This window comes from Delphinus delphis, chromosome 12 (genome assembly GCF_949987515.2).
Source record: "Delphinus delphis chromosome 12, mDelDel1.2, whole genome shotgun sequence".
NCBI classification, from domain to species: Eukaryota; Metazoa; Chordata; class Mammalia; order Artiodactyla; family Delphinidae; genus Delphinus; species Delphinus delphis.
Genome location: NC_082694.2, coordinates 62,593,797 through 62,614,989, shown reverse-complemented (window position 1 = coordinate 62,614,989; position 21,193 = coordinate 62,593,797). Strand labels below are relative to the sequence as shown.

The 21,193-nt window shown below is 34.7% G+C and overlaps 1 long non-coding RNA gene across 1 annotated transcript in view; it reads left to right on the top strand.

The window, feature by feature from the left end:
• Positions 1–19,970, top strand: part of LOC132435470 (uncharacterized) — a 70,546-nt gene extending 50,576 nt beyond the window's left edge. Inside the window, exon 3 of the long non-coding RNA XR_009521550.1 lies at positions 19,883–19,970. This is a non-coding gene — a long non-coding RNA (uncharacterized lncRNA). The remainder of the gene's footprint in view (positions 1–19,882) is intronic.
• Positions 19,971–21,193: the final 1,223 nt, after the last annotated feature.

Below are 21,193 nucleotides of genomic sequence, written 5' to 3'. Positions count from 1 at the left end.
TTGTTTATTTTTGTTTCCATTTCACTAGGAGGTGGATCCAAAGGGATCTTGCCATGATTTATGTCATAGAGTGTTCTGCCTATGTTTTCCTCTAAGAGTTTGATGGTGTCTGGACTTACATTTAGGTCTTTAATCCATTTAGAGTTTATTTTTGTGTATGGTCGTAGAGAGTGTTTTAATTTCATTCTTTTACATGTAGCTTTCCACCTTTCCCAGCACCATTTATTGAAGAGGCTCTCTTTTCTCTGTTGTATATTCTTGCCTCCTTTATCAAAAACAAGGTGACCATATGTGCATGCTTTTATCTCTGGCCTTTCTATCCTGTTCCATTGATCTATATTTCCATTTTTGTGCCAGGACAATCCTGTCTTGATTACTGTAGCATTGTAGTATAGTCTAAAGTCAGAGAGCCTGATTCCTCCAGCTCCATTTTTCTTTCTCAAGATTGCTTTGGCTATTCGGGGTCTTTTGTGTTTCCATACAAATTGTGAAATTTTTGTTCTAGTTCTGTGAAAAATGCCAGTGGTAGTTTGATAGGAACTGCATTGAATCTATAGATTGCTGCAGTAGAGGCATTTTCACAATGTTGATTCTTCCAATCCAAGAACATGGTATATCTCTCCATCTGTTTGTATCATCTTTAATTGCTTTCATCAGTGTCTTACACTTTTCTGCATACAGATCTTTTGTCTCCTTAGGTGGGTTTATTCCTAGCTATTTTATTCTTTTTGTTGCAATGGTAAATGGGAGTGTTTTCTTAATTTCTCTTTCAGGTTTTTCATAATTAGTGTATAGGAATGCAAGAGATTTCTGTGCATTAATTTTGTATCCTGCTACTCTGCCAAATTCATGGATTAGCTCTAGTAGTTTTCTGGTAGTGTCTTTACGATTCTCTATGTATAGTATCATGTCATCTGCAAACAGTGACAGCTTTACTTCTTGTTTTCCAATTTGGATTCCTTTTATTTCTTTTCCTTCTCTGATTGCTGTGGCTAAAACTTCCAAAACTATGTTGAATAAGAGTGGTGAGAGTGGGCATCCTTGTCTTGTTCCTCATCTTAGTGGAAGTGGTTTCAGTTTTTCATCATTGAGAACAATGTTGACTGTGGGTTTGTTATATATGGTCTTTATTATTTTGAGGTAAATTCCCTCTGTGCCTACTTTCTAGAGTGTTTTTTGTCATAAATGGGTGTTGAATTTTGTCGAAAGCTTTTTCTGCATCTATTGAGATGGTCATATCGAATTTGTTAATATGGTGTATCACATTGATTGATTTGTGTATATTGAAGAATCCTTGCATTCCTGGCATAAACCCCACTTGATCATGGTGTATGGTCCTTTTAATGTGCTGCAGGATGCTGTTTGCTAGTATTTTGTTGAGGATGTTTGCATCTATGTTCATCAGTGATATTGGCCTGTAGTTTTCTTTCTTTGTGACATCCTTGTCTGGTTTTGGTATCAGGGTGATGGTGGCCTCGTAGAATGAGTTTGGGAGTGTTCCTCCCTCTACTGTATTTTGGAAGAGTTTGAGAAGGATAGGTGTTAGGTCTTCTCTAAGTATTTCATAGAATTCACGTGTGAAGCCATCTGGTCCTGGGCTTTTGTTTGTTGGAAGATTTTTAATCCCAGTCTCAATATCAGTGCTTCTGATTGATCTGTTTATATTTTCTATTTCTTCCTGGTACAGTCTTGGAAAGTTGTGCTTTTCTAAGAATTGTCCATTTTTTCCAGGTTGTCCATTTTATGGCATATATTTGCTTGTAGTAATCTCTCATGATCCTTTGTATTTCTGCAGTGTCAGTTGTTATTTCTCCTTTTTCATTTCTAATTCTATTGATTTGAGTCTTCTCTCGTTTTTTCTTGATGAATCTGTCTAATAATTTATCAATTTTGTTTCTCTTCTCAAAGAACCAGCTTTTAGTTTTATTGATCTTTGCTATTGTTTCCTTAATTTCTTTTTCATTTATTTCTGATCTGATCTATATTTCTTTCCTTCAGCTAACTTTGGGGGTTTTTTGCTCTTCTTTCTTTAATTGCCTTAGTTGTAAGGTTAGGTTGTTTGAGATGCTTCTTGTTTCTTGAGGTAGGATTGTATTGCTATAAACTTCCCTCTTAGAACTGCTTTTGCTGCATCCTGTAGGTTTTGGGTCGTCGAGTTTTCATTGTTATTTGTTTCTAGGTATTTTTGGATTTCCTCTTTGATTTCTTCAGTGATCTCTTGGTTATTCAGTAGTGTATTGTTTAGCCTCCATGTGTTTGTATTTTTACAGATAGTTTTCCTCCAATTGATATCTAGTCTCATAGCATTGTCATCAGAAAAGATACTTGATAAGATTTCAATTTTCTTAAATTTACCAAGGCTTGATTTGTGACCCAAGATATGGTCTATCCTGGAGAATGTTCCATGAGAACTTGAAAAGAAAATATAATCTGTTGTTTTAGATGGAATGTCCTATAAATATCAATTAAGTCCACCTTGCTTAATGTGTCATTTAAAGCTTGTGTTTCCTTATTTATTTTCATTTTGGATGATCTGTCCATTGGTGAAAGTGGGGAGTTAAAGTCCTCTACTTTGATCATTTTACTGTCAATTTCCCCTTTTATGGCTGTTAGCATTTGCCTTATGTATTGAGGTGCTCCTATGTTGGGTGAATAAATATTTACAATTGTTATATTTTCTTCTTGGATTGATCCCTTGATCATTATGTAGTGTCCTTCTTTGTCTCCTGTAATAGTCTTTATTTTAAAATCTATTTTGTCTAATATGAGAATTGCTCCTCCAGCTTTCTTTTGATTTCCATTTGCATGGAATATATTTTCCATCCCTTCACTTTCAGTCTGTATGTATCCCTAGGCCTGAAGTGGGTCTCCGGTAACAGCATATATACAGTTTTCTTTTTGTATCCATTCAGCCAGTCTATGTCTTTCAGTTGGAGCATTTAATCCATTTACATTTAAGATGGTTATCAATATGTATGTTCCTATTACCATTTTCTTAATTGTTTTGGGTTTGTTATTGTAGGGTTTTCCTTCTCTTGTGTTTCCTCCCTAGAGAAGTTCCTTTAGCATTTGCTGTAGAGCTGGTTTGGTGGTGCTGAATTCTCGTAGCTTTTGCTTGTCTGTAAAGTTTTTAATTTCTCTGTCAAATCTCAATGAGATCCTTGCTGGGCAGAGTAATCTTGGTTGTAGGTTTTTCCCTTTCATCACTTTAAGTATGTCCTGCCACTCCCTTCTGGCTTGCAGAGTTTCTGCTGAAAGATCAGCTGTTAACCTTATGGGGAATCTCTTGTATGTTATTTGTTGCTTTTCCCTTGCTGTTTTTAATATTTTTTCTTTGTATTTAATTTTTGATAGTTTTATTAGTATGTGTCTTGGCATATTTCTCCTTGGATTTATCCTGTATGAGACTCTCTGCACTTCCTGGAGGTGATTGACTATTTCCTTTCCTGTATTAGGGAAGTTTTCAGTTATAATCTCTTCGAATATTTTCTCAGTCCCTTTCTTTTTCTCTTCTTCTGGGACACTTATAATTTGAAACTTGGTGCATTTAATGTTGTCCCAGAGGTTTCTGAGACTGTCCTCAATTCTTTTTTTTTTTTTTTTTTTTTTTCGGTACACGGGCCTCTCACTGTTGTGGCCTCTCCCGTTGTGGAGCACAGGCTCTGGATGCACAGGCTCAGCGGCCATGGCCCACGGGCCCAGCCATTCCGTGGCATGTGGGATCCTCCTGGACCGGGGCACGAACCTGCGTCCCCTGCATCGGCAGGCAGGCTCTCAACCACTGCGCCACCAGGGAAGCCCCTCAATTCTTTTCATTCTTTTTTCTTTATTCTGTTCTGTGGTAGTTATTTCCACTATTTTATCTTCACAGTCACTTATCTGTCCTTCTGCCTCTGTTATTCTGCTATTGATTTCTTGTAGAGAATTTTTAATTTCATTTAATGTGTCGTTCATCATTGCTTGTTTTCTTTAGTTCTTCTAGCTCTTTGTCATATGTTTCTTGTGTTTTGTCCATTCATTTTCCAAGATTTTGGATCGTCGTTAGTCTCATTACTCTAAATTCTTTTTCAGGTAGACTGCTTATTTCCTCTTCATTTTTTAGGGCTGGTGGGCTTTTACCTTGCTTCATCATCTGCTGTGTGTTTCTCTGTTCTCATTTTGCTTAACTTGCTGTGTTTTAGGTCTCCCTTTTGCAGGATGCACATTCATAGTTCCCCTTGTTTTTGGTGTCTGCCCCCATTGACTAAGGTTGTTTCAGTGACCCATAACTTGGGAAATTTAAGAAAATTGAAATCATATGAAGTATCTTTTCTGACCACAATGCTATGGGACTAGTTATCAGTTACAGGGAAAAGTCTGTAAGAAATACAAACACATAGAGCTAAACAATACACTACATAATAACCAAGAGATCACTGAAGAAGTCAAAGAGGAAATCAAAAACTACCTAGAAACAAATGACAATGAAAACACAATGAACCAAAACCTATGGGATGTAGCAAAAGCAGTTCTAAGAGGGAAGTTTATAGCTATACAAGCCTACCTTAAGAAACATCTCAAATAAACAACGTAACCTATACCTAAAGCAATAAGAGAAAGAAGAAGAAAAAAAACCAAAAGTTAGCAGAAGGAAAGAAATCATAAAGATCAGATCAGAAATAAATGAAAAAGAAATGAAGGAAATGATAGCAAAGATCAATAAAACTAAAAGCTGGTTCTCTGAGAAGGTAAACAAAATGGATAAACCATTAGCCCAAAAGGCAACCCTCAGAACTGGAGAAAATATTTGCAAATGAAGGAACTGACAAAGGATTAATCTCCAAAACATACAAGCAACTCATGCAGCTCAATATCAAAAAAACTAACAACCCAATCCAAACATGGGCAGAAGACCTAAATAGACATTTCTCCAAAGAAGATATTCAGATTACCAACAAACTCATGAAAGAATGCTCAACATCATTAATCATTGGAGAAATGCAAATCACAACTACAATGAGATATCATCCCACACCACTCAGAATGGCCATCATCAAAAAATCTACAAACAATAAATGCTGGAGAGGGTGTGGAGAAAAGGGAACCCTCTTGCACTGTTGGTGGCCATGTAAATTGATACAGCCACTATGGAGAACAGTATGGAGGTTCCTTCAAAAACTAAAATAGAACTACCATACTACCCAGCACTCCCCCTGCTGGGCATATACCCGGAGAAAACCATAATTCAAAAAGAGTCATATACCAAAATGTTTATTGCAGCTCCATTTACAATAGCCAGGATATGGAAGCAACCTAAGTGTCCATCAACAGATGAATGGATAAAGGAGATGTGGCACTTATATGCAATGGAATATTACTCAGCCATAAAAGGAATGAAACTGAGTTATTTGTAGTGAGGTGGATGGACCTAGAGACTGTCATACAGAGTGAAGTAAGTCAGAAAGAGAAAAACAAATACCGTATGCTAACACATATATATGAAATCTAAAAAAAAAAGAAAATGGTCAGAACAGTCTAGGGGAAAGACGGGAATAAAGATGCAGACCTACTAGAGAATGGACTTGAGGATATGGGGAGGGGGATGGGTAAGCTGGGACAAAGTGAGAGAGTGGCATGGACATATATACACTACTAAACATAAAAAAGGTAGCTAGTTGGAAGCAGCCACATAGCACAGGGAGGTCAGCTCAGTGCTTTGTGACCACCTAGAGGGTTGGGTTAGGGAGGGTGGGAGGGAGGGAGATGCAAGAAGGAAGAGATATGGGGACATATGTATAACTGATTCACTTTGTTATAAAAGAAACTGACACACCATTTTAAAGCAATTATACTCTAATAAATATGTTTAAAAGAAAGAATTCCTACAATTCAATATTAAAATGCAAATAATTCAATAAAAATTGGGCAAGAGATTTGAATAGGTGCTTCACTTAAATAGATGTATAAATGATGAAGAAGCACATAAAGAAATGTTCAAATATATTAGTCATAGTGTAAATGAAAATTAAAATCATAATGATACACATACTAAACAGAATGGCTAAAATAAAAAAGATTGACGACACCCAATGTTGGTGTGCATGTGAAACAATAGAGTTCTCAATCTTGTGCTTTGTATGGGAATACAAAAATCATACAACACTTTGCGAAGTGTTTTTGGAATTCTTACGAAGATATACATACACCAACCCTCTCACCCAGAAATTCCACAGCCAGGTGTTTACCCAAGAAAATTACAATGGGTGTCCTCAGAAATACTGTACAAAACTGTTCATAGCAGCTTTATATTAATATTCAAAATAGAAAACAGTCCAGATGTCCATTCCTAGGAATATTTTGTAAATATACCTGATATACAAATTCAATAGAATACTGAATATTGTATATACAATATACAGTAATAAAGTAGAGTACATCACTGATATACTTGGCATCTTCAAGGAACGTTAGACACATTTCACTAAATGTAAGTAGCTTTACCCTAAAGAACATGATTCTATTAATGAAAATCTGCAGTGGGCAAAATAATGCCTGACACAATAAAAACAGTGGTTGTTTCAGGAGGATATTGGGGTTGGGATTGACTGGAAAGGAGGATGAGGAAACACTAGGGTGAATTTAATGTCCTGTAAGTTGGTAGGAGTTTGGATTGCATAGGTATATGTATGCATTTGTTAAAGTGTAATGGTAAATGGTATGCTTGGTAAATGTATGCTTAAGATCTGTGTGTTTTATTTTGTATAAATTTTACATAAAAAAACAAGAAAAACTTTAAGAAAAATTTAAATTCTTGTCGCTAAAAATCCATGCTGAAATATTTAGGACGAATATTTTTTTCTGAGCACAACTTACAATGATTTTATTGATATACCTTTCTCAAGTGAGGGCTCTCAAGATGGGGTTCCCAGTTGTGTAATCATATGTCTAAGGGCATATGATACTTTGCTATTATAAATAAAAACAAATCTGTCTATATAATCAATTTCACTCAATACTGAATAATTTAAAGCATTCAGTTTATTTTCAGAAAAGAGATACTTTATAGAGTAGAATGCAAATTTCCCAAGAAGGTTTAAGAGAAAATGTGTGAGTTCAAAGACAGTTGTTTGTGTTGAGATGCTTCAGGCTCTGCCTTTGCACTCCCTGAAGGTACATGTTCAATCTCCTATGCTTTTTGGGACGTTGTGATGGAAAAGTTAGAGAAAACCTGCAACTGAAACAAAAAATCAAGAATGGAATTACATGAGAATTATGTGAAAATCTTTTAGTACAGATTTCATTTTAGCAGGTACAGCTTGATAGGAAAAGACAATTCTCCTCAGTCTCAGACTGTGTTCCTGCAGGGGGTACTTTAATGTTAGACTTATTCATTGTAGTTAAAACCATCCAAAGAGGTGTTTAACATCTGGTTCCAAGTAACAGCCACAGAGTTCTGTTATTACAGATGGTAAAATATCATTGTTGCTCTGTCAAGGAATACATAAAACTCAGCAAGAGAATCTGAACTAATTTCAGCATATACAGTTACAGTAATTGCTTTTGAAGCGAAGAGCTATGGTGGAAATATATAAATGGGTTGGATATGTTTTACTCTCTGAGCTCAGAAAGTATAATTCCTGAGGTCAGTAAATTATAGGAGAAAACTAAACTTGTTGCAGTTTTCAAGAACCAAGCTTGTTCACCTATTACACCCTTTTTCTAAGTGTTTCCGGTTAAGAGCATGGGTGGACTAGCAAGATAAGGAAAGGAAGATTAAATGCATTTTTTGACCAAGTTGAGTTTGTGTTTATATCCAGAAAGAAGCCAAAATAGAGTTTTATTTGGGGGAGACATATATATATATATATATAAAATTGCATATATAAGTGCAATTTTGTATATATATCTATGATATGTTTTGTATATTTTTATACAGTATTCTATTTATATTTTAAAATATGTATTTTACACAATATGTACAACATATAAACAATATATACATACTTATGTATGTATATATAATATATATACACTAGCTATATGTATATTATGTCTGTACTATATATATATATATTTATAGTAGTTAAGTATATATCAGTAAACTACCTTTCACAGGAATAATTACTGGTAGCAAAACAGATTCTTACGGTTTTCTAAGATTTAAGCACTATGCAATGTAAGTGGAAATGAAAAAGAATCAAAGAATAAGCTACTCATAAGTCTAGAAGAGAACAAGTAGAATGAAATATCACTGCAAACATATAGATGTTCCATGAAATTAGGGGGAGAAATAAGAATAGGTCAAACATCGTAAAAACTACAGAGATGTGAAGGAGAAAGAGGACTGAGAAAGAACGATTAAATTTGAAAAACTACTTACTTACTGACTTGGGCAAGAGGAGAATTTTTAAAATAATTATAAATCCTCAATTATCAATTCATGTTACTTCAGAACTTTGCTCTGCTGGTTTTGGAATTGTGCTTAAAGCTATCATTCCTAAATCATTAGACTATGAGAATGCTATTCTCATCCAAGGACACACGCTCAGTTCTGCCCCTAGAAAGAAGGGAAGAGAAGAGCTATTTGCTCATTGTGTAGTATGTCATTTCTCCATGATTAAATTCAAGCATGCATCCCTAAAAAATAGTTAATTTGGGCAATGACACTTCTTAGATTTGTGTCAACCAACTATCCCATCCTAGATCTCCATACTATTAATTTAATGAATTTGAGCTTAAAGCAGGGGGGAAAAAACAAAACAAAATCACACTGACAAATATCCACCTAGTAGTACTTTATCTGTAACCAGCAAAAAAGAAAAACTTAAAAGATGACTACTGTAACACATATCCTTTTTATATTATAATAAAATGGGAGACCACTTGTCTACGGAATTCAACAGTTGCCTATCAGAACAATACAGTTCATTTTAGTTGTTAAAGCAGATTTCCTCGAGTGTTCCAGATGAATGCCCATGTCAAGGTTTCCCAAGTCTCCCCTCAATACACTCTCAAAAAGCAAGTCTGCGTTTGACAGATATTCCCGTTCGTAGCAAACTCTATGCTAACAAATATAAAACTAATGGCTGTATCGAAAATTGTTACCATTCTAAAAAAATAGATAGGCTTGCAGAGGATAGATTTCCCAGCATGTCTTTCATATAATGCAAACCATGTATGCCTGTATTCAGTTGCAACAATAAACAGAATATAGTGAGGCCTAGAAGATTGTCTATTAACATTGTCTTCAACTTCCTTGTAAAGAAAAACAATTTCTTACTTTCTTAAGGCTTTGTGATAAAAGTAGACCCTGACAAAGACATCATTGGGTGTTACGGAAGCAAGGCAGCCTGCTTTATTATGCTATGCATTCATTCCACATTTGAGCCATAGACTCAATTGTTTTATAATATGATCATCTAGTTCTCTTCAATCTTTCTTTTCTTTTTTCCTTCTTTCCTTTTTCTTTTCTTTCAGTAAAGTTACTAAGCATTTAATAAATGCTTAAGGAGTGCTATCTGCCTTGTCACGGGCCCACAAAGAAACCAAGAATAATAAGTTAAAAAACAAATTAATAGCATTTGGTCAGAATTAAATGCTTTCCAATTATGCAGAATTTTAAAATTCACTAATAAAATGTCCCTAATTTTCTCAACCTATAGGCAGATTTAGTTGGGCTTCATGTGTGCTTGGCTGCAATGGACCAAGGATGGGAGACATTCAGTTTCCTGTATATCCCTTTATATATTCCACTTTAAGTTCAAAATCAACACTTTAAAACTAAAACTCATCATCTTTTTTATACAAGCCAAAATATTTTATTAAACCAGACTTGTTACTTTTGATCAATATTTAATTTCTATACTTTCATTATTCCCTATTTTTCAAATACTACATATATTTCTAGTTCCTTCTTACCTCCTCCACTTTTCTGCCTTTTTTTAAGGCATTCATCATTTCATACCAAGATGACCAAAATATTTTGTAAACTGATCTCTCAAGAGTCTCCTCCATTTCTACCTCCAAATTAGTTTATATATCATCTATGGCATATATTCTAGAAAAAAGAATCATACCATTGTTTTATATATTTTTTGTGACACTCCTTTTGTTAAAGAAAACAATTCAAACACCCTAATTTTGTGTTTAATACTCTACTACCTGGCCCCCAATAATTTAATATAAGAAAGAGAAATCCTACTTTAAAAAGCAAAAACAAGAACAAAACATGGTTCCTGCTCAAGTAGTTATATCCCCCAACCCCATGGAGGTCTTCAGAATAATCAGAATAACCTATTGTTCAGAATATTAAAGCTATCAAAGAGTTTCAAAGGATATCTACATTGGACAGGAATTTGAATTTGATATTCTCTCTGACCTTTTCCTCACCTTTGATTGTTTGATTCCATTCCTACATCTTTATCTCCCTTGACTCCCCTAGAGAACTTTCTTATCACTCTCAGACTCAGAAACTCCTCACTCCTGAACATGTTCTGTGCCTTGCTGCTTTCATGCATTTGCCCTCATTTGGTACCCCTACCAGAAAAACCTTTTGCCTCCACTCTTCACTGTCTAAGCCCTTGCTCTCTTTGAAGGGATAAGGGGAAGGGCCAGTGGCTTTTATATCTCATCCAGTTTATCATCAGAGTTGCTGATCTTGATATCTAGAGAGCTGCCCTCGCATACATCTCACCTCACTGCTGTACAAGAAACAGCACAGCAGTTTCTTGTTCAATGAAACTATGTTCAGTGAAAGGCACAGCTGCTTTCAAACTCTGCCTCCCACATGAAGCTTTCGTTAACATATTCACCTTCTAAAATCTTGACAGAAAATTCCAACCTCGGGTCTTTCTTAGCAAGGTAAATAATTGGATAAGTGAGAGAGAGAAGTGTAGGGGGTGATATAAGACATGTGATTCTTTTTTATTGATGCCTCCCACCCAAAGGCTATTGACCCTGGTTACTCACTTAGCAGTAATGTCCCTAAATTCACATTCTGATTTTTTTTCTTTAAGTGTAAAGATCTCACTCAGATACCCCTTAGAGATGGTGAGTTGAACACATGCATTAGCTTCCATTCCTTTGTGAATTATAATTTCACCAAAGGTGCAATATAACTCTTTGGAGGATGGCAGAATGGGAAACAGGTTTGCATGATGAGTGAGTATATATCTGTGTGTATGTGTGGAGGGATAAAATTTACAAAAGAAAACAAAGTCTCAAGTTCCATAGATAATGACTAAAACTGAAAAGTAAAGAAGTAGCAACATAGGCATGTTATTTAGAGAAACAGAGACAAATACCAACATAATGAGTTAAAAGATTAAAGGGAACAGCTGACCTCTTGGCAGCAGCAAATGTATGTGGGGCACAGAAAATGACTTTTGAACTATATTTATGCATAAGTTTCATGAAAAATACTAAATATAAAGTTAATTATAGAATAAGATATATCATTTTAAAAAATTATAACAAAGTTTGAAAAGCATACACACATAAACACATACAAAACAGAAGATGTGATTTCTGATTGGGTAACACTGGCCAGCTGGCTGTCTTCTGAAAGCCTGATCATATGGCATAAGTGTTGTCACTGTATCATGGTTTAAGATTTGACCCTCAGTAGTGTAAACTCAGATATGATTCTTCAGCATGCCAAGAGTGGATACCTCTCTCAATAGCAGATTCAGGCAAAAGAGTTTATGAAACTGATGTACATAATCAAAATGTTCCTTTTAAAATATTCAGTGATAAGTATAGATTGTGAAGGAACCAAACATTTAAATCCACATGACCAGATGCTTTCATCTTATAGCCAGATCTACCCATGAAATTATCTACAGTAAGAATGCCACTTAACTAATATACAACACAAAATGTAGATGGGGTAGGGAATAGATATTACTGCTCTCTGTTCATATGGACAAGTGCTGTCCAAAATAAATATAATGCAATCCACAATGGGAACCCCATATGTAATTGAAAACTTTCTGGAGCCCATATTAGAAAAATAAGAAGAAACAGATGAAACAAATTTTAATACTATAATTTACTTAACACAATATGTACAAAATATAATTTTAACATGCAATGGACAAAAACATTACTAATAAGATATTTATGTAGTGTTTGTACTATGTCTTTGGAATTCAATGTGCATTTTACACTTACTGCATGTCACAACTTGGACATCCACATTTCATGTGGTCATTAGCAACGTATGGCTAATGACCACCAAATAGGATACTGCCAGGCAAGACTCTTGTAAGCATTCAATAAGAGAATTTAACAGCAGAAGGCTGCTTTTCAACCTTGGACTTAGAGCCTTGGTTGTTAGTTATATAATTCAGATATTTCATTGTCTCAGGCTCAGATAACCAAGTATATGTTATGTCTACAGTAAGCATATACATTTCTGGGGGCAATACAGGCTAAGTCCTTTGACTTAGAGCTGCGTCTTTCTTCTAAATAATGCCTGCTTGGATTCAGCCCATGTTTACCTCAATGAATTTTCCTTTTTGTTTTCTAAATAAGCCAGCTGGTTTGGTGGATGACACATTCTTTCTTTAAATATGCTACTCCCTAATGTCTACTTACCTAGAGTTTGCTTCTTTTTAGTGACCTTGAATATCTTTCGTATATTCTACTATGTTTCAGCCTTAGAGGAGAAATTTCCTTTCCCATTATTTTCATATATTTGGAAAATATTTTATTGCAGCCCTCAGGTGCAGGAAATTGAAGTCCATATTCCATGCACATGATGGGTGCATTCTCATACACCTTCCTGCAGATAAGAATCAATAATTTAGCAGGTTAGCAAGCTGAAGAATATATATCATCACAATTCTTATATTTGAAAATATAAATTATATTTTAAATATGCAAATAACACTCGATATATAAAAATCATGCCATAGCAATTACTTTTTCTATTTATTAATAAAATGTTACATATTCTTTGGATGTTTCAAATATATTTTATTTATAATCTGTAGAAACTAATAATTGCTTTCTACAAATGTTCTAGGAGTTCAACTGTTAATTTGCAAGACATATATGTTATAAAATATTTTAAATGGATTTATTATCTATACATTTTCCTTATTTTTATGAAATATGTATGAAATCATAACATAAAAAACAAGTGCCATTGGCATTTGTCAGCAGAATGTTTATAGGTTAGGAATAAATATACCATAAATGACAGTCATAAATGTACAAGAACCTCCTTTAAAAAATGGCAAACACTTGCAGGAATAAATATGTAAAATTATAAACACAAGTAAAATTTTTCCATAACACAAGTAAAATTTTTTCATTAGACTCCATTTCTCAATTTCTTGTGAGTTGTTTTCTTGGCAAGTTATTTCAGCAGGACCTATTTTCTACATTATATTTGACAAATAATATAGAAATTGTGTAGTGATAAGATTACTAGTTAGAAGACTGGTCTTAGGAGATCTCCGACTGCAAATTGGGAAAGACATTTTTTTAATCTTATGCAAAATAAGAGATGCTTCTGAGCTCTAACATACAGGAATATATATATGACTGGGCTCAAGTGTGAGTGCTCCCAAGCAGAGGATCGTGGCACTTGCTCTTCATTAAAAGTTAATGAAGAAACAAAAATAGTTAATGAAGATTTTCTAGCCCCACTGAAAGAATGCCCCAATTTCTTGGAGGAATTCAACCTCAAAAGCCTATCCATGAATCTAAGGCTTTCAAGACCTCAGAAAATCAGAAGTCCTGGGTTTGAGTTCTGTTTGTATTATTCAGCATCAGACCCTGGACAAATTGCTTATTAGCATCCTTGTACCTTCAATGTCCTCTTGTGTAAAACAGTGATAATAACTCCTGCCTCTTTTACATGTTTTTTGAGATGTATGTATGCATGTATGTTTGTGTTCGTATGCATGTTGTATTAACACTGCTAAACATAATCAAATGAACAGTATTCGTATATTTTATCCAAATAGAAAAACGTTCCTTCTTTTTTACCATCAGCTCTGAGCCAGATGTGATGCTAAGACTTTACTTTCATTGACTTTTTATCCTTATGAGGTAGAATTGCAATTCTCATTTCCCAGATGAAGAAATTGAGAGAGTTGTTAAATAATTGCCTAAAATTACACTGACAGTAAATGGCAGAGTAGGGATTTGAAAATGGGAGTCTAGTCTAACTTCAAAGTCCTATTTTTTACAGACATTTTCTTACTTCTTTAAGTACTCTTGAACTGATTTCAAAAAGCAATTACTCAGTTCAACAATGAGCTAGTTTTGTCTAAAATAATTCTGAAACTGTCATAACAATTTAGGGTTTGGGCTGGTAATAGGTAATGCTAAAAAATATACTATTACTCAGGATTCTGTGACCCCTTTTATCCTGGGTATCCTTTAACTTCTTTGACTGCCTGTTTCATTTATGAGTCTATGAGCTTCTGTTATGTCATCTGCTAAATTGTATAATGGGATTAGAATCCCTCCTTTGGTCCTTTGCTGATGTAAACATCTATTTGTCTTTTCCCTTGGTTGGTTTAGGTTCCTATATTACTCCCTTCTAGCAGTAAGTATTTTCTGAATTTAAGCTCTGACATTATTTTCATCTTTCTTTTTTCTCTAACCTTCTGTCTACTCTTTCTCCCTCCATATCCACTCCAATCCAATATCTTCATCTCTCACCTGTATAGTAACAATACCTACATCTTTGTGCTACACCATCCTAAAATGACATTCTAAGGTCTCTGTCTTGTAAACTCTCTAACTGTTGTTCTATAAGCGTTTCTACAGTTAATGACTCCACACCTCCATGACATTATACTTAGCTTGCATTCTGCCTTCCCTCTCTACCACTGTACTGGAAATTGCTCTTCATGTTCAACAACATCCTATGAAATGCTAAATCCAATTGGTTTTCTCCTCTTCCAGTTTACTAACTTTTTTGTGGGAATTAGCACTGTTAATCTCCCTCTCCTTTTTAGAAATCTCTACTTTTTTTTTTAACATCTTTATTGGAGTATAATTGCTTTACAATGATGTGTTAGTTTCTGCTTTATAACAAAGTGAATCAGCTATACATATACATATGTCCCCATATCTCCTCCCTCTTGTGTCTCCCTCCCACCCTCCCTATCCCACCCCTCTAGGTGGTCACAAAGCACTGAGCTGATCTCCCTGTGCTATGCAGCTGCTTCCCACTAGCTATCTGTTTTACACTTGGTAGTGTATATATGTCCATGCCACTCTCTCACTTCGTCCCAGCTTACCCTTCTCCCTCCCAGTGTCCTCAAGTCCATTGTCTATGCCTGCATCTTTATTCCTGTCCTGCCCCTAGGTTCTTCAGAACCTTTGTTTTTTAGATTCCATATATATGTGTTAGCATATGGTATTTGTTTTTCTCTTTATGACTTACTTCACTCTGTATGACAGACTCTAGGTCTATCTACCTCACTACAAATAAATAATTCAGTTTCATTTCTTTTTATGGCTGAGTAATATTCCATTGTATATATGTGCCCATCTTCTTTATCCATTCATCTGTCGATGGACACTTAGGTTGCCTCCATGTACTGGCTATTGTAAATAGTGCTGCAATGAACATTGGGGTATATGTATCTTTTTGAATTATGGTTTTCTCAGGGTATATGCTCAGTAGTGGGATTGCTGGGTCATATGGTAGTTCAATTTTTAGTTTTTTGAGGAACCTCCGTACTGTTCTCCATAGTGGCTGTATTAATTTACATTCCCACCAACAGTGCAAGAGGGTTTCCTTTTCTCCACACCCTCTCCAGCATTTATTGTTTGTAGAGTTTTTGAGGATGGCCTTTCTGACTGGTGTGAGGTGATACCTCATTGTAGTTTTGATTTGCATTTCTCTAATGATTAGTGATGTTGAGCATTCTTTCATCTGTTTGTTGGCCATCTGTATGTCTTCTTTGGAGAAATGTCTATTTAGGTCTTCTGCCCATTTTTGGATTGGGTTGTTTGTTTCTTTAATATTGAGCTGCATGAACTGCTTGTAAATTTTGGAGATTACTCCTTTGTCAGTTGCCTCATTTGCAACTATTTTCTCCCATTCTGAGTGTTGTCTTTTCATCTTGTTTATGTTTTCCTTTGCTGTGCAAAAGCTTTTAACTTTCGTTAGGTCCCATTTGCTTATTTTTGTTTTTAGAAGTCTCTACTCTTTTGACTCTTGCAATTTCCTAAATCTCCTCCTAAATGTCTCACTATCTTCGTTGAGCTTTTCTATAATCTTCATTGAGCTCTCAGTTCCTACTTGCTCCTTCAGATAAAGGAGAAAAGAAGGCAAGGGGACACCTATGTCTGTATATTGTCCCTTGTGGAAGTAAGCAAAGACCACCTGAGAACGTGCATAAGCTATTAATTCAGAGCTTATCTCAAGAAAATCAGCTGCCATCACTTGTGTCTGACAGAGACTCAAAGGCAGGCAGGGGGATAGGAAAGCTTTATAGTGAGGAAAAAAAAGAACCCTTCAAGTATGCCCTGATTACAGGATGTTAGCACAGATAACCCGGAGGTGGGCTAACTAGAAATCCAGCATCCTATGTCATGAGTTTAGGGAGCATATTTGGCTTTCTCTGGTTGATCTTGAGTTGGAAGCAAGGATAAGGGGATAAAAATTTGGGAAGCTGGCAGTCATGGCCTAAGTACTGACTAGTTTAGGCCAATTACTGCAGAGGCTGCGCTTTGGATTTCCAGAATGGTGGCTATAAGATTGTGGTCAGAGTTCTATTTTTATATACAGTCTGACCATTGTTCCATTGTCTCTCACTCTAAACTCATAAAAGAGGCTACTTTAAGAAAGTAGCTCCTACTTCTGGTCATGGTTTTCTACCACAGACCATATGTCTACTAGTGTGTACTCATTTATGTCTGACTTGACTTCTTTCACTCAGCGTTTTTTGACATTGATTTATTTTTTGTGTATATCAGCAGTTCTTGTTATTGCTAAATTTTCTAAATAGAATTCATTTGTATTAATATAACACACTTTGTTAACTATTCTGATGGAAATTTGGCTTATTTCCATTTTTCCCACTGGATAAAACTGCTATTCCTTTAACTCTTCCTGTGTATATATGCCCTCATTTCTCTTAGATATATACCTAAGAATAGAATTACTGGTTCATGGAATAGGTGTATGATTAAGAAGATAAGAAACTGTCAAAGAGTTTTTGCAAAATAGCTGTACCATGTCACATTCCAATAAGCAATATATGAGAATTTCCATTGCTCTACATCATCACTAACTCTTGGTATTGTCTATCTATAACCATTGTGATGGGTGTGAAGTGGTATCTAGTTGTGGCTTTAATTTATATTTCTCTGTTGACTAATGATGTTGGATACCTTCTACATGTATCTAGTGACCATTCCTATATCTTTTAAGTGTGTGTTTATTTGTTCTGCCTAGTTTCTAATGGGTTGTTTGTCTTTTTTATGATTTATTTATAGGTTTACTTTATATATCCTGGATACAAATATTTTGTCTTCAATGTTATTTTTGACCCGTATCTCTTCTAGATCTACAACTACTTTAAAATATTTTGTTTAAAGCTAAGGAATATTTAAACAAACAAAAATTCATTAAGAATAATATTATAAACATCCATAATTGATTTTCTCACCACACTAAGATATGACAACCATTCATCTTAGAAAATAAAATATTACAAATATAGTCCAATTACTCTATTATACCATTTCCTGATTGCATTCTCTTTTAGCACCTTCAGGAAAACAAGTAGAAAGTATCTTGATGTTGGTATTTACCATTCCCTGTGTTTATACTTCTTTCATGCATATATGTATCTAAATAATATATAATATAACATTTATCTATATTTTAAAATCTGATATATTGGTATCATGTTATATGCATTTTTTAATAAATGGCTCTTTTTGTTTAAATACTATTGTTAAGATTCAACTATATTGGCGTTTAACCTATAAATCAAGGCACTATACAAGCACCCTCTGATGCAAATTTGTGTATGCGTTTTGGCTTCTCTGTAGAGGCAAGATTTCTTGTAAGTTTGGTATCTGGTAGTTTTCATTTGATGAAGTTGTAATCGTTATTAAAAATTATCATTTCTTGTGTGCTTCCTGATGGGAGGGACTGGTGCCTGTGTTCTGGTGGTGGAAACTCTTAAAGGAAAACATAGGTAGAGCACTCTTTGACATAAATCACAGCAAAATCCTTTTTGACCCACCTCCTAGAGTAATGAAAATAAAAACAAAATAAATAAATGGGACCTAATTAAACTTAAAAGCTTTTGCACAGCAAAGGAAATTGTAAACAAGATGACTCAGAATGGGAGAAAATATCTGCAAACAAAGCAACTGACAAAGGATTAATCTCCAAAATATACAAGCAGCTCATGCAACTCAATATCAAAAAAATAAACAACCCAATCCAAAAATGGAATGAAGACCTAAATAAACATTTCTCCAAAGAAGACATACAGATGGCCAACAAACACATGAAAAGATGCTCAGTATCACTAATCATTAGGGAAATGCAAATTAAAACCACAATGAGGCTTCACCTCACACTGGTCAGAATGGTCAGCATGAAAAAATCTATAAACAATAAATGCTGGAGAGGATGTGGAGAAAAGGGGACCCTCCTGCACTGTTGGTGGGAATGTAAATTGATACAGCCACTATGGAGAACAGTATGGAGGTTCCTTAAAAAACTAAAAAGAGAACTACCATATGACCCAATAATCCCACTACTGGGCATATACCTGAGAAAAAAGCTGTATTTAAGCAAAGTTTCTACATTGTACTAAAATTAAATTAGTATTAATCTGAAGTAGATTGTGATAAATTAGCTAAATATAATCTGCAGAGAAATCTCTAAGAGAATAAATACAAGAAATATAGTGAAAAAATCAACAGAAATTTTTAAATGGTTTGATAAATTCTCCAATAAAAAGTAGACAATTCCAAATTTCAAAAAGACTAATTTTGATTCCTGTATTTTGTTTGCTGCCTTGCTTCCTAATCATTGGCTATTTCATTGCATAAAAGGAGTATTAATAAATTAAAGAAAGGAGGTGAATAATCATGGTGATGGCCATTTTAAAGATGAATCTAGAATCTCTAAATTTAGTATAATCCAGAACAACAGTATTTCTCTCACTGCTGTAGTGACAGGATACAAACTTCTGTAAGGACCTGCATAAGTCACTGAACAAATGATTTGACCATATCACACTTTTTCTCTTGCCTACTTATTACACACAGTATGATAGACCGCTCTACTTACTGAGTAAATTTGAGTATCGTGTGTGCAAGAACAAATTAATGCTTATGTTTTCTCAGTCCATTTCAAATTAATGTGGTATGGAGAGGTCAGAAGAAATTTCACTATCCCTCTGCTGGTCTTCCTTCTGTTCAATGAGTTCTGTTAAACGATCCCTGTAAGAGACATCCTTCATTCCTGTCTCACAAAAATTGAGTTCTGAATAGCATTGTTTTTTGTATGGAATTCAACAGATGGTACTAAATGGACAATATTTTAAACTACTTCCCAAGAGTAGATCTTCATCTGAGCCTCCCTATCACCCTCATTCTCATCGAGTTTAACTGTGTGTTCATTCATTTCAACACTGTCATGTGAGCAGTACTCACGTTTCCCTAGAAGATGTAATTATGCATATTAGCAAATATAAAGTTTAAGTATGAGTTTCATAATGTCTGCTTTTATGCTTGTATTATCTTCGGTGTCTTATTTTTAAATGACTGTGTTCCATTTTAAATTCCAAATGGTGACTACTTATCTTTTTGTAATTCAGTTCACCAAGGAATAAATTATAGGTAGTGATTTTGTCTTAGCTATCAATAGATCTTTGACAGACACTCTCATCTTTGTTGTCAGGATGAAACATTCTGTTCTGGAACAGAAGAAAAAACATTCTTCACACAGTGCTTATGAGTCTCTGAAGTCTTTACTGGTACTCAGCATACCTTCACACCCTCACGGTAAGAAAAAGTAGATTTATATTAGAAACTGTATTGAAAAATGTCTACTTCAAATGCACTCAAGGACCTTCCAGTAGTTTTATTGCAATTCCATAGTACCTTCATGTCACTGAAATAACTTGGGCTAAGCAAGGTGGACACTTTTCTAAATTTGTGGGAGGCTACCTTGAAAAAGATGATGGGGAAATAAATAAGCTATATCCTGCTGTTGTTATTCATGTTAGAGCTTTCTAGTGGTAAGTTACTACTAAATAGGTGTAAATATTGGAGTCACAATAAAAGATGAGTACCTACCATATATTTGTAACCTGTAACTCCACACTTGTAATTCAAGTACAAGGTCAATACCACCAAATACATAAATATTCACATTTTCTACATAAAATATATGTATAAAAATTTTAGTAAACAAACTTTTGGTGCCATCTTAAAGAAATAAGGTCTTACCCTATATTTAAATAATGGTAAAGCTAAAAGCTACTTCCAACAAGAAATACTGATTTGCAAACTTATAGAAGATATTAACTTTATATTAAAATTAAGATGAAAAATCAAAAGTAGTTAATTATTTTCAAACAGATCACCCATTGCCATACCTGAGTTCTGAGTCCCTTCCTCTTTCTTCTGTTGGTTATTATCTCTGAAAAAAATAGCTGTAGCAGGCTTTACCTATGTATGTGTTCATATTTCTTACTAAACTACCTGCCTGCATGAGAATGAATGCTCTAAAATAAGCATAGATACAGTCTCAAGCACCCATGACCAAACATACACATATACATAACTAGTCTATAGCACATACTACAGGCACCATACTTTTCAAAAATAAATTCAGTTTTATTTGCTCATTACAACAGATATAGCTCTCTGCAACAGTTGGGAGGTTACAGTGGAAATGACTTAAGGGGCTGCTGGCTGTAGATCTGAGCAATGAAGTTTGGATGATCTGAATCTTTTGTGTTTGGTAAATGAAAAGGGGGCTTTATATTGTGATTTAATACTAGTTGAATCATTCCACCTTAATTTGCCACAAAAGTTTCTTTTGCTTGAAGGGAATAACATAATCACCATATCTGGCTGAGGATATCTGGTGACCTCTTTTCATTTTGTCCCTTGGAAGAGAAAAAAAAATATTAGGCCAGGATTATGTCCAACTGTAAAGTAGGGAAAGATTGTTCTTGGTGTCCTGCTCCACCTGTTCTTAGAT